This window comes from Gambusia affinis, linkage group LG09 (genome assembly GCF_019740435.1).
Source record: "Gambusia affinis linkage group LG09, SWU_Gaff_1.0, whole genome shotgun sequence".
NCBI classification, from domain to species: Eukaryota; Metazoa; Chordata; class Actinopteri; order Cyprinodontiformes; family Poeciliidae; genus Gambusia; species Gambusia affinis.
The window spans coordinates 11,100,476-11,115,030 of NC_057876.1; the positions used below are offsets into that span (position 1 = coordinate 11,100,476).

The 14,555-nt window shown below is 40.9% G+C and overlaps 1 long non-coding RNA gene across 1 annotated transcript; it reads left to right on the forward strand.

The window, feature by feature from the left end:
- Positions 1–13,457: 13,457 nt before the first annotated feature.
- Positions 13,458–14,353, forward strand: LOC122837580. The gene is made up of 3 exons (XR_006371790.1): positions 13,458–13,481; positions 13,566–13,790; positions 13,875–14,353. It is a non-coding gene; the product is annotated as an uncharacterized LOC122837580 (long non-coding RNA).
- Positions 14,354–14,555: the final 202 nt, after the last annotated feature.

Genomic DNA, 14,555 nt, shown 5'->3' on the forward strand with positions numbered 1-14,555 from the left:
GATTTAGGGAAAAGTTGGTACTGTGGGGTGCGCGTGTGGAGCGGGGATCAGTGGAAATGTTTCCCACCTTAGAGGATGTTTTGGCCAGTGATGTCAGTAACGTTACTGACGTCGGACCACTTTTTTCAGTAACGAGTAATCTAACGCGTTGCCATTTCAAATCCAGTAGTCAGACTACAGTTACTTATCAAAATCATTTTTGCGTTACTGCGTTACTATCTTCTTTTGTTATTTAATCGTATTTCCTCTACTCGTCTTGTCGACTGACCGACGTCTCTATGCAACAGAAATGTAAACAATGGAGGGAGATGCGCATTTTGTTGGTGGGAAAACTGGAACTATTTTCAGTTTCTGTCGCCACCTCCGACTATTATAAGCGGCTTTGGGCTTCATTTTTTAAAAGTCGCTTGCAAATTTAATGAGTTGCTGGTTGCGCCTTTTTGGGCTCGTTTTTGAACGTGAAGTTGCTCATTTGGGCTTGGAAATAAGCAGAGACTTATAATAAATCCCAGAATCTGTCTGTCATTAAGGTAGTTTTAGTCAGTCTCTCCCTGTTCATCATTTCCCGGATGATCCGTCCCGCTGTGTCTTTGTTAATGTCAACTTAATGTATTACCTCTGAATGACGTCGAGCTTCGCGTTGCGCTCCAGAAAACTGCAAACATCGAGACCAATATAAACAGCGCAATAAACGTGAAAACAGCCACGAATAAACGTGTCCGTAGTTGGCAATAGTTATAATGCCAACTTAACACCGTTATAATGCCAACTTAACACGTTATAATTATTAATAAAACGGTAAGTGTTGCAGCCATCTGAGCTGTGGAGCTGCAGGAGGAGCTCTGTGCGCTGCGACATCAAACTCAGAGGCGTAACGCAGAACCTGGAGGCTGGGGGGAGGGGGGTTTTAAAATCCTTCTTAGAGTTTTCCAGACAACAGTGGACCACACAAATTACTCATGTTTTTTATTTTTTGTACAATCTCCTCTTCAGTTCAACCTTATCAGTGGAGACACATTGTTGATGTTACCATTATAAAATAACTTACAATTAAGTATTAGCAAAGCTCAATGTTATTTTCACAGGAGGCAGAGCGTTGTTGTTAGCAGCTGCTGAAAGTAACTAAAAAGTTACTTTTAGTGTAACTTAGTTACTTTCCAAGTCAAGTAGTCAGTAATATAACTAAGTTACTTTTTCAAGGAGTAATCAGTAGTCCGATTATAGTTACTTTTTCAAAGTAACTATGCCATCACTGGTTTTGGCCAGAGCGGGGCAGAAGGTGGAGTTTTTACAAATCCACCCCCTTCTACCCCCCTCCACGGGGGGTGGGGGGGCGCAGCAGGCATTGTGCTCCTTGGAGGGGGCTCACCCTTTCATACTTTGAAAACCCCTGGTTTAGAGCATTTCACAGTGGAAGGCAGGCCAGGTGTTGTTCCACAATATATAAACAACCACAGGTTCAGCTCCACTATAACTAGCCTTTAAACCCTCATATTACTGCTGACCCATCATGTATATTTTAATTATAATGCTTGGTTAACACACTACAGAGTGGGAGTGTGATGAAAATATACAAAATCGTATTTTTCACATAAAAGCTGTTTTCAACAATGTGTTCCTTGTTAGTTTTGCCAAAGCCTCACAAGCTGTTCTTTTATTATTATTATTATTATTATTATTATTATTATTATTATTATTATTATTATTATTATTATTATTATTTATTGTAGTGCAAGTGCACATGAGTCACATACAAAAAGTAGTTTAAAAAAAGCTCTATTGAGACATAAAACATGAGGAAATGTCATGGCAATGCAAACAGAGTGAACAGATGCCCTGACTCTAATGAATCTACAACTTTTATTAGGACGATTCTAAAGGAAAATGAATGTCTAACTTGGTACAAGCAAGACATTCTTACCAGGCTATGTATTTCCAGAAAAAACGAACCACTAAATTTTGTTCATTTATTTATCCCCATTTGTGGCTGTGCATGAATAAAAAAGATTTATTTGCTATTTTATTCCCACCATGTCCCAAAGTAACTTCAGGGCTTTTTACAAGTCCAGTCGAAGCGTTAACTTTGGACCAGTCGAGGAGGTTATACTTGCCGGCTGAACTTTTAAATGACCAACGGAATTGTAACTTCTTCGGAGCAGGGCTTGTCATTACAGTCGGCAGGCATCCAGTTAAGAGTCCCTGCCGTTTGTGCTGCATCTTTCACACTCTTAAGTGACACTAAGCCTCAGCAACAGGGGAGGGTTTTAAACTGGGCCCACAAACAGCCATTGCCCAGAGTCTCTTAAGAGCTGTCTGGATGGTTCGCTGACAGATCAGTGTCCCCCCTCAGCTACAGGCGTCTCTGCAGTCGGCAGGCAGAGCCAGATTTCAGCCAGCCTGATCAAGCGCGTGGACGAGATCGTGCAGCTCTTCAGACGGCACGCATCACAAGCAAACGTGTCCCGCAACAGAGAAGTGCTCTCGGGCTGGTGAGCCCGTCTGCTCTGGTGGACGTGTTTCACGCCGGCGATGTTGTCTGCCTCCAGTTTAAGACACGCACGTTGCTCTGCGAGAACAGCTCAGGTCAGTGCTGACTGCTCTCGTCAGTCTCACATTTGCTACGTGTCTCACTGAGACGTGCAGAGCTCACCTACCGCCTCACCAAGCACAGGTCCTTTAGAGCTTCTGTTTGGAAAAATAAAAAATAAAACAATAATAAAAATAAGCTTTAATCAGGCAACACTTGAAGCATAAATATTTTAGCCCAAGAGGAGAATAACAGGAGCTGGGGAAATTGATTTTGATTTGAAAGTGACAGGAAATAATGGGGCTCGAGACCGTCCCTGAATCTGAATCAGTTTCTCATTCCAGAATGCAAATGGCCTCCAACGAGACGTTTGGGTGGTAAACAGGTTTCAATTCCAGCACTGCCGCAGACTCAGATGCTTTAGCGAACCCTCACGAGGCACAGGCATGGGGATGCACGGGCTTCCACGGGCACAGAGAGCGGTATCATGACTGTTTTATAAAAATAAAAAAAAGAATAGAAAAGTCTGGGCGACTGGATGAAAGCAGACTCCAATCCTGGAAAAGGTTTTAGGTGAAAACGGTTGCGATATCGCAGTAAAATCAGCTTTTCTACTTCTCTACGTGTCAACCATGTTGGTCAACAAATTTACTCACATCCAACTATACCACAAAAAGAAAAAAAAAAATTTTGCAGGACAGAACTTTTAGTATCTCATTTCATCATTTATTTGAAAGCACGTAAGATTAAAAACAAACGCAGATAAAAAGTTAATCGAATGAAGTAACATCTATCAGCATCTCTTTCGTAGTAATTAAAACAAACAAACAAAAAATGCTTAAAACAAGAAACCCAATTATAACCACCCAATCTAAACCTGCCTCTCGCAGGCGCACCTCCAAAATAGATTTTTCGACTGCAGTAAAGCTGACAACTGGAAAAAATAAAAAATAAAAAAGTTGCCTAATGAAACATCATTAAATTCAACAAATTAATCTTGATTTTCTGTGACAACACTGTGGTTTAATAAAGGAAGACTGACAAACAATGCCGGGCGCATCATCGGCTTCAAATTAATAGTGACTGACACCAACACCCTCCCTGCTTAATTAATGGGAAACAAAACCCAACGAGAACATCCATCTAGATACACGGAAACAAAAAAAGGGTCGACTTCTGCCATTCTCTGTAAGCTGCCTGCGGAAGGCTTTCGTGCGTGAGCACAAGCACACCCGAGTCTTTTTTTTTTTCAGATTGCTGTCTCTTAAGTAGACACCTAACACGCCCCGAGCCCCTGACATTGAGTTTATAAGCAGGCATTATTTTTAGCGACGCTGTCATGTTTCCCGGAGTGACAGATCTTAAAAGCTTCCACACGCAAAGCCCACCTCCTCTTGCTCTCTAAAGCCACGTCTGCTTAGCAGCAATGACTGGGCTATTATCTTACAAGATGAAAGCCGACACGTCGCTTACGCTTTTCATTTTCTGCAAAGACCATCGCTTTCTGGCTCAGCTTTTTGATGTTTGATTTGTCCTCTCATCGCCGGCCCGCCGCGTGGCCGCAGTCAATACTCTGCGATTATAATAATATCCGGCCGTCGAATGTCAAGAGACTGTTTTTTTTTCTTCTTCTTCTTTTTTTTTTGCCCTGTTTGAATCGCACTTGGTTGTGAAAGGAAAGATGGAAAGAGGAGGGAGTGGGGGGAGAGAAGAAGAAGGTCAGAGCAGCGTTTTAGAAAACCACTCCGGAGAAACGGGACACTCCCAGGCACTTTGTCACATCAATTAGGAATTCTATCTGGGCAATGGGATTACGGCCTGTGGGGGCAGTGGGCAAGACAGCCGATATACATCTTGCCGCTTCATGTGTACGCACATGTCTTTGTGTGTGTTTCCCCTCAACCCTCCAAATTCGCGACAGATGCGTTGAGGAAGTGAGAGCGCGCATCGTTTGAACTGTTGATGCTTATCTGGTTGACCTCCTGGGAGAAGCTAATTTTAGTCCGGCCTTTCGCAACAACCTCGCCGGCTTCGTGTTGCTAATTTTCTCACAAGCCGAGAGCGGGCGGAGGCAACCGGCGAGGCGTCGCCACTGCCTCATGCTGTCGCTCTGCCTCTCTTTCTCACTAACAGTCAGTCAGGCAGTCAGGCCTTGAGGCTGTCAGAGGGGGAACAAAGTGACTGGGTGATGAGCCAGACACGCGTCGTCTGATCACACGGACTGATGCTGCGCCAGACACCGCAGCCACTGGCTCACTCAACAAGGTTCCTCTCACAACAGAGGATCGCATACTCCCGACCTGGACTCTTTCTTCTTTTCCTGTCTTCCCCCCCACACACCTCTTTCTCTCTCCCCTTCCCCACTTCTGTCTGTTCCATCTCTCTCATCTTTCCTGTTTCTCTCTTTCCTCCCATCTGTCCTGCTCTATTTACTCGCTTTCTTTGCATTCCCAAACACTTGCCTGTTTTTCTCTTGTTTAAATATTGCCTGTGAAAGACGCTTCCGTCTGCCGTCGTCGCTCTCTTCCTTTCTCCGTCTCTTTTCCTAATTGTTCTCAGAGTTAGAGGGTGGACCCCCGCTGTGTGCGGAATTAGCGAAACACAAACGAAGACACATATACCGGGGAACTGGCACTTTCTGGAAAGAAAGAAAAAAAAGGCAAAGAGGTAAATGCCAAATGTACAGAGCTTAAACTTTTCTCTGGGCTGATTAGTGCTGATGGATCGGATCGTTTCATAATCTGACTCTGGTTCTGATTGTTTAAGTATGTCTAAATCTATTAATCAAATATTGTATATATGTCTGTAAATCAATTCAAAAAGTGACAAACCTTCTTTACAAACTTTCCTCTTCAAGTGTTTATTTGTGTTCACGTTGAGGTTTGAGATCATTGAACATTTTGTTGGTAAAAGTCTAACCAAAACACTCCTGGACATCTAAGAAAAATTTAGCAGAGATTTCACTTGAAGTGAAAGTTTATTTGATGCCAATAGCTGTTTTCAGGCACCTGAATGTAGAGGTGATTTAGTCAACAATTACTTTCTTTAAGCAAAACAAACAAACAAACAAACAAAAAAAGAACAACAAAAAAAACAGACAGTTTCAAAACTTAATTACTGTTCCAACACTTTTACTACATAAGCATAAACGAAACATTAGTCCAGGACGTTAAGTGTTGATCGGTCTTCTCTTACTATTAATAAATACAGCACTTCTTACACATTTACAAATTAAACGTTTCTCACATGACGATCAGCACCGCATCGTCTGACTGACTACCAAACCAAACTCAGTCAAAGGACAATGATGCCATACTGTTTGTAAAATATGATAAATGTTGAATAACCAACAATATTCCTCTTGTGATTATAGGGCAAAGCATTTGCGAAAGTCTGAGGAAGATTCACAAGGACAGAAATGTCCAGGATATGAGTTACAACTGAGCCATTGTGCTTCCGCCAAGCCAGCTACAATATCAAATCTGTCTACTTTTGACTGAAGAGAAAGCAAAGTGGGTTGTTGCTCTGTGGTTCAAAGCCCTCTTTTTCAGAGGAATGCAAATTTGGCATTTCATTTGGAAATTAAGGTCCCAGAGTCCAGAGGAAGTGTGAGGTTTCCATGATGACGATTTGATTTGATTTTAGGAGCCATACCGTCTGCTGGTGTCATCCTCTGTCTTTTATCCATTTCAAAGTCTGTGAAATTGCTTGAGTACTTATTTGTGTTTACTTATAGCAAGCTTTCTGGAAATGCTGATTTCATTTTTTTTTCCCCACCAGAATTTGGCACAGAGCCACCCTGTATATAACAGTATCTAACTGTAAAATCCTTGGGAATACATATTAGTAGGTTGACGTTTGTGCACAGAAATCAGCTCCTATTGGTTTCGTTTATGTTATTGTATTAATATTTGAACTATATCACTCTTCCTGTGGTGAACAAACAAGTTTCACTTTATGATGATGCTCCAATTTACTGAGAAACACCTGTATTTGGTGCACTCTGATACACCTTCAGCTACACTGACTTAAATCCTCTGAGATGCGATGTCTTGTATGAAACAACTGTATATATATATATATATATTTTTGTTCTATGAATAAGCTGACTTCCTCTGATATCTGTAGCTCCCAGCTGCAGTGAGCTACGTATAAATCAATGCTGTGGTGGGCTAGAGAGAGGGAGCAGTTATATTTACTCTGTTTCCTAGCTAGCAGCACTAGCTGTACTAGCGGGTAAAGGAATTCGATACACACCACTGGGAGGCAAAGGTTTTTTTTTTCCCTCACACACCGGGAATGGCAGTTCTTCTGATAGGGATGGAGTAATAAAGGAACACCGGTTCAGTCAAGCAAGAAAAAAAAAAAAAAAAAAAAAAAGACTGCAACACATCAAAATAACATAAAACACATTTTTGGTCATGCACCACCGGCAGAGAAGTCGGGGGTGGAAAAAAATGGATTGTGTACATACAAACACGAAGTCGTGTCCTCGCAAACCTTTTGAGCAACTGGTAGACTTATTTTGTTGTTGTTTTTATTTATTTATTTATTTTCTACAGAAGGACAGAGGTCAAAATCAGCCAATTTTCCCTTATTCGATACTTTTTAGTGATTGGTAGTTGTTTTTTTTGTTTTTTTTTCTTTTACTAAGCGCACCAATGCCAAAAAAAATCCCACATTTTTTCTCCTGTAAATACATTAATCCACAGCAAACCTTTCAGTGCACTTCTTTTTTTTTCAGTTTCCAGAGAAGCCTTAAGGATGTATAGTTTGATGGATAGGTCATGGAAGTCCATCGTTTTCTGTTGGATTTAAAACTGCCTCTCATATTAAATAACCCACACCACATTTATTTGAACTTTAATGTGTTAGAAGTCTACAAAAAATAAAAACACTTTGAACAATACTGAAAAAAAAAATCATCATCAGCTTATTTGCATGTCTGTTTTAATTCCTCAGAAGACCTGAAAATGTATCAGAATGCTTTTCATTTTAATTTACATTAGTTTTCTGATTCAGATAAATTACTTGTGTGTTCCAGTTATGTATCTGCAGTCTACTTCAGCGGTGCTGAGTACTAGATTAAGGTCGATGGCGATGAATTATACATGCAGTGGAATGCAATTTTCTTCATTAGATGACAAATCTTTTGTTTGAATATTGCATACTATGGTAATAATGCCGCTTTTAGCTTTTGTCATTGGCCACTGTAGCCGTGTGGCTGAGGGAACAAAAAATAAAAAAAAAAACGGTCTTGTCATCACTGCAAAGCAACACTTGATAATTCATTAATTCGTCTAGCAAATTCAAGTTAAATCATTAATTGCAACATAAGAAGGCGAGCAGTCTCTGATTATCACCAGTGAATAGCTGAGTGAAGAGCTTGTGAGTCGGTGTTATCTTCTTTTTCCGGATTATTCTGTCAGCTTGTAATCGTGTGCAAGTGTTTCTCCAGGCTTTGAGAAATGAGGGCTTGGATGGGTTAATAATAGAGGCCGAAGGGGGTGTGTCAGTGTAGTCCTCTACATCTCTTCTTACCGAGGGAGGGTAAGAAGTGCTATGATGGAGTGTTGAAAGGGGAACCGTCTGGTACAGGGAAATCAGTGATGGGAAGGGTGATCTGAAGATGGAGACTGGAGGACAGGAGTGACGCAGCAAAGCAGGGAAGCGCGCTGTGTGGCTGTGTTTACGCCCCATGGCTTCATCACTTTCAGAAACATGAATAATTATCAGTTTCTGCAAGCTGACCAAGCTTGTTTATGTTAAATTTTGCACAAGGTTTGCCTGACGTTACAGACATCTGATTACAAATGGTGGAAATAGCCATCTGGTTTTTTTTTTCTTACTTATGCAGATAAGATTAAAAACTATATTTAAAATTAGTGTTCAATTGCGTTAAAGCAAACCGCAGCAGTGAGGCAGCAGAAGACACATCTGTCAATAGAAATATACTATTAATAGCAAGGTGAAGTAGAAAACCTCACATCCATCCATCTTTTATACCAGTTAATTTTCTATGCACACAAAAACACTTCAATTTTTTCATAGACCCACAACGCCCTGTTGACCTGTCCTGTCACAGACAACCCAGGAGCGTCACATGGCTACATTCACCAGCTGCTTTTCCATTCCAAATGTGCACAAATCTTTCCCTACAGTACAGACCAAAAGTTTGGACACACTTTCTAATTGAATTCAGTGAGAAAGTGTGTCCAAACTTTTGGTCAGTACTGTATATTCTGCCGATGTCGAAAAAACACAACTTTGCTCAGGCAGTGTTTCTATTCAAGAAGAAATTACATGAAAATCATTCGGAACGAAGCTTGTTCATGCAAAAAGTCACTGAAAGTCATGCTAGCGACGGATGTAGTCGGTTACATGAGCTATGCTCATAATTCAGCCACAGTGCCGGCACTCATCATCTATCGGCCATGAGATGAGATGTCGGTATCTTATTCAGGGATCTCTTAAAATTATTTTGGGGATTTCTGTTTGCTCAATTTCAACGGTTAAAGGACATGCAGCTACAGAAATGGCAGCTTAGCGTGGCCAACTGGTCTAGTGAGCGTGTTTTAATGCTGGGTAGAAGCCATAGAGATACCACACATGGAAAGGGAGAACAGGCAAGCTTCATGCAGAAAACAAGAAACAACCCTTTGCTGAATCAGCACTAATAACAGCAACGCTTCCAACATGTCGTGACTGTTGTCTTTAAATATGCAGAAACTGGCAGAGACGTGAAAAAACGTTGCTTATTTTCCTTCTGCTTCACAACTATGCACTATGGGTTTTGGTGCATATAATGTGACAAAAAGGGGAGGAGCTAAAGGACATGAATATAAACCCAGCTGTGTCTAAGTGCTTGCTTGAGTTCAACAGGCGACTAAAGTCTGAAGTCGCCTGTTGTTCATGATATTTTGGTAACACTTCATTGTCCTCTTTATAAACCTTTCTCATACTCCTTCACTGTTACCCCAGCTAGCGTAATAGCTGTCACAGCTATACATACAAATATCAAATTATCAATGATAAATAAAGTCTCTCTCGTCGAAAATTTTTGCTCGTCAACGTCAGGAACTGTCCGCACAAGAGTTTGGTTTTTGTTGTTGTTGTTTTTTTTAACCAAAAGAACATTATGGCATTAAAATAATTTCATTTGTTCGGGAAAAGGAGATGCAGTTAAAGCGGCGAAAATGAAGAGAAATAAAATCAGAAGCAACTTCGTGTTTTCCTGCTCTGATTGACTCCGTTATGTTTGAATCCACCCTGGTGTTTGTAATGTCGGCAAAGGCATGACACTGAGCAAGTAGTGTAAGAAAAAGCGTTTTTGTCCCAGTGTTTGTATAATGAAATGATCTTAACACACGCGGAAATATGGTATAATTCAAATTTACATTTAATTTGCTTCGAGCAAACAGAGTAAAAAGAGGGGGCAGATGGCACAAACAGGGAAACAGATTTGATATTGGTTGACGGCTTAAATATTGAGGAACAATTAAAACATTAAATCAGCGTGCAATTTTCTACAAGCAGATGGACAGCAGCGCATGCATATGTATGGCGCTGTTTTGTAAAACCCAAACTTAATAAGCAGGTGAAACAACTACGTATCGAAAGGTGTGAGAGACTCAACTAATTTTCCACCTAATTTGCTGTGACGCTTCATTGCGTTGGGAAGCTTAATCTGGTCATCGCCAGTATTTATCCCGAGAGCTGTGACTTTTAAATTGTGCACACATGGACTTAATCGAAGCAATTATGTGACACCTAAAGGTGACTGTACACACCAGATTTTTAACAGAAATGCATTTCCCCACATCCTTTTTCAATTTCCAGCGACAAAAGAAATAGGTTGAGCCTCTCAACCTGATCTAATTTGAACATTGCTTATTTCATGAAATCCTGAAGTATATTTTATGCAAATCCCAATTTACAATTCAATGAAAGAAGAAAGCCACGGAAGCGCAGATATTTTTCACTGTCGGTTTTCCCTGAAGCTTCTCTGTCCCAGAGAGAGAAAGAGAGAGAAAACCAGCATCCTCACAGCATAATGCTGCCACCGCAGTGAGGTTGGTGTGATACAACCTGTCCACGATGCATCTAGTCTACTGCTTTTTACTTCAATAGGGCTAATTGTTAGACTCCCTCCCTCTTCACTGTGCGACTCAGTGGCATGGTTGTAATTGTTAGACATGTACAGCTTGTTCTTGTGGTGCTTTGATGAACAATAATGCTCTTCCACACGGGTTAAAAAGGAAAGAAATCATAAACCAAGTTTTCTGTTTATTCTCAACACGTCCTTGTGGTGCGATTTGTATCGGTAACGCAAAAAATGAAATGTGTTGAACACAAAAGTAGCATTCACAAGTTAGATAAAAAAATGAAATAACAGAGGCCAGACACAGTTTATCACTTTAAATTTCAAGGTTTTAATGATTTCCTCACATCAAAGGAGAGGTTACAGAGACATTTGTTGTTATAGAGGGAAGCATTTACACTTTACAGACGGAAGGTCCAAAGGGTTTGAATGAAAATTTGAGGTGGTTAAATACTGTTGAGGTTTTTTGAGGGGGGGACTTCAGTTTGTTTTCTGTATGTTTTTTTCCCCCCAATGTATCCTTTGATTTGTGGATTAATCTTCTAACAAAATCTAATATATTCTTCTCAATCCAAAGTCAGTGTTGGTAGTGTTAAGGTTTGGAGGCAAGTGCGCTCATCTATTAAAATATACAACCTTAACGATGTGCTTGAATGCTCTTTGTCAAATTACACCCCGACCCTGTTAGAAAAATTATCTAAGTTCATTTACTTATGAGTGTATTTGAAAGGTAATGTTTTCATATTATTATTTTGTGTGTTGTTTGCTTGGCTCCTTTCTTTTGTGGTACATCATTAACTGTTTTTAAGATGTTTGCCAGGAGGGTAGAGACATTTACACATTCCTGTATTAACAGCTTCCTGATGAAACTGATTGGTAACGGTCAGCCTCGTGTCCTTGTAAGGGCATGTCCACAGAAGGTTCCAGATCATCCTGTAGTAAAGGTCTTTGATCCATTCTTTGTGTGACTGTGTGAAAAAGCCCAACCTCTTTCCTTGTAGTCATAATAAAAGGCAGTTGGGGGCTGACAGCCGGCGGAGTTGACCCCAGACAGTGTTTGACGGCGGTTCTCTGCGTCTGGCTCTGCTCCCCTCTTCTGCAGAAAAGTAACTCGTGTTCTTGGTTGATTCCTTGCAGGTTAGGAACTAAAATAGACCCAAGAGACCTGTTTCGACCGTTTCAATACCGATTAGAAGCTTCTGGCCTAAGTCTGCCTGGCTGTTGAATTTATTTAATAAATTTTTAATAGTGTGTTTGTCATGACTTTGGGAAACTCATTCTGAAATTCTAATTTTAGCCCCATTTGTTCAATCGAAAAGAGTTGTGAGATCTGATTGGAGTATTTTCTGTTAGAACACGCTGTAACTGTTGATCATTGAAGACTGTAAAGGTAGTCCATTTTTATTATTATTCATTCCATCTGTCTATATATCCAATGCAAAAATACCTCTGACAGCAAAACACCCCAAGCGTATGATGCCAACGCCACTCTGATTAATGGTTGGTACAGCAATCTTTGGTGTTAAAACCTCACCTTGACTCCTCTAGACATAATTCTTACCACTGTGACAAACGGTTATCTGTGTCTCTTCAAGTGAAGGCTTAGAAATGGCATTGATTTCCAGGAAATGACATTCTTGAGACTTGTTATTATCAGGATTATAAAAAAAAAACAAAAAACATATATATATATATATATATATATATATATATATATATATATATATATATATATATATATATATATATGTTTTTTTCTCTTTCAAGTATTTGATAAAAGTCTTGGCATGCGTGATTGACTGATCTATAGAAATTGCCAAACGAGGCTTCAAGCTTTATTACTTTTTGTATATCTTTTCTGAGAGGTTTGAGCCTCCCTACAGTTTTGAATAGCTGTAAATCTGTAGAAAAACCTTCACAAGGCAGGATTTCAACGCTTTTAAAGAGTTTCCTGCAGTTGGACTAAAGACTAAAGAGTTGACATTACTCTTTTGCCGTATTGACGCCGTCTGAATTCTGTAATCTCCAAATGCAGCCCGTGTCATTTTTCATGATCAGTCAAAAGCAGATGGTGATGGATTACATTATTTGATGGATGCAGAGACTTTACCGCTGAGGTGTGGCGGCGGGACGTAAATGTGTCCCACTCCGCACTAATCTCTCCCTTCACCTGCTCCACCTTGGTGCCCTCCTTCAATATGCTCTCATTTTAGATAATGAAAGAAGTCTGGAGGGGGATGCCACTGCAGAGATCACTGATCCCCTCTAAGTGAAAACCTATACTCAAGTTAATGTGAGCACCCTCGGGGGACGACATCTTCTAATTGATTAACCACATTAACCGGATAAAAGTCTGCTGGATGTGAGCAGCTCAATACGGGGGATCCACGCCGGTTCAAGAGTTGCAGATAATGAACACTTTTATTTATTTTTTGGACTGCAGCATCTGCTCTGGACTGTACTGTAGCTGCTGCTTACAGTGTGCAGCCGAGAGATGCACACTCGCGCCACTAGGGGCAGTGTTGAATCATTTATTTCCCTCCAGCTGCTGCCCAAGCTGACACATGAAAGGAAGCGTAGAGGGAATAACGCTCCAGCAACAGCTGAGTGAAGACAGGTGCATGAGCAAATGGATCAATATTTCCCTGCAAGAGAAAACCCACCACTAAAGAACAAAATAAGCTGAGGTGATTTTGAAATCAAAACACCCAAAAGTATTTCTCTTCAGACTTGCCGGCTCATAGCCTTTTTGCTGCGCGCGTGCGTGCGCGCCGGAGGGGTGGGCGTTACATCTTCTCCTATGAACATTGCATAATCAAAGCTTTGAGGCTCATGTCGATGTCACTCACAAAGGTTAGGCTTTAAGTGCATTCCTTTCACCTCTTTACAGCGCCAGACTGAATGCGGTGATTAATAAAAACCCGTCCTCCTTTGAAGATGCTCATGCAACGGCTGGCGCAGCTTTGAAGGAAGGAGCCTCAGTTCTAAACGGGCTTTGATCCTCCCATGCAGCTCCGAAAACAATGCTTCACAAAGGAGGCGACACGCAGAGGCCTGACGGGAGACACTGGCCCCGAGAATGCCGCAGACGTTTTCTGCTGTTTAAACTACAACAAAGGCTTGTCAGCATACTGTACATCCGGAGCGAGATGCATTTCTAAAGTAGGCTGTCCTGGTGAAGGTTATTTTATATGCACTTGAAATTATGGGGAACTGACTGGGCTGACTCTCTCTTCCAACATGCAGGTATGTGTCAAAGAGTCAGCTGGAGCTCTTTGAAGGCGGCTTTTTGAATGTAAAGCTCCGAGCCTCTGCAGCTTCGACGCGTTTGCTGCAGAAGGAAAGCTGTGGTCAGCATACAGAGCCTCGCGAACACACATTTTAGCATAGCCTACTTTATAGGGGATTTTATGTGACAGACCAACACAAAGCAACACATAAATGTAAACTCTTATTCATGTAGATAAAATCCATTGTAACCACCTGCCTTAAGAGGTCTCCTATTTAGCGAGGCACTGCAGTTTCTGGGTAGTCACCGTTCATTTCCATCTAAAGTCAACTGCTTAACAAACTTGTTTGAAGTGCTAAAGTTTACTTTTTCCGAATGCATGGCTCAACATCTCAGCAGACTTTCATTCAAGATGCTATGTAATTAGTTTTAGTTTAGAGGGCTGAAATGCTGTTTTAATCTCTGCTGTTTGTAGGTATTATGTCGCTCCGCAGACCTTCAGATGCATTAAACACGGCTGAATAAATCAAAAGTTGCGTTTTGGTTTCGAGAGACGATGGGACGAAAACAGTAAAAGATTCTCAAATGGTAAAGGAATGAGAGCTTCATTGGAGAAATGAGGTGGTCATAAGTTGAGGTAAACAAAGGGACAGTTTTTGTTTTCACACCCGATGTCGGATGTAAATAGACGCCCAGAT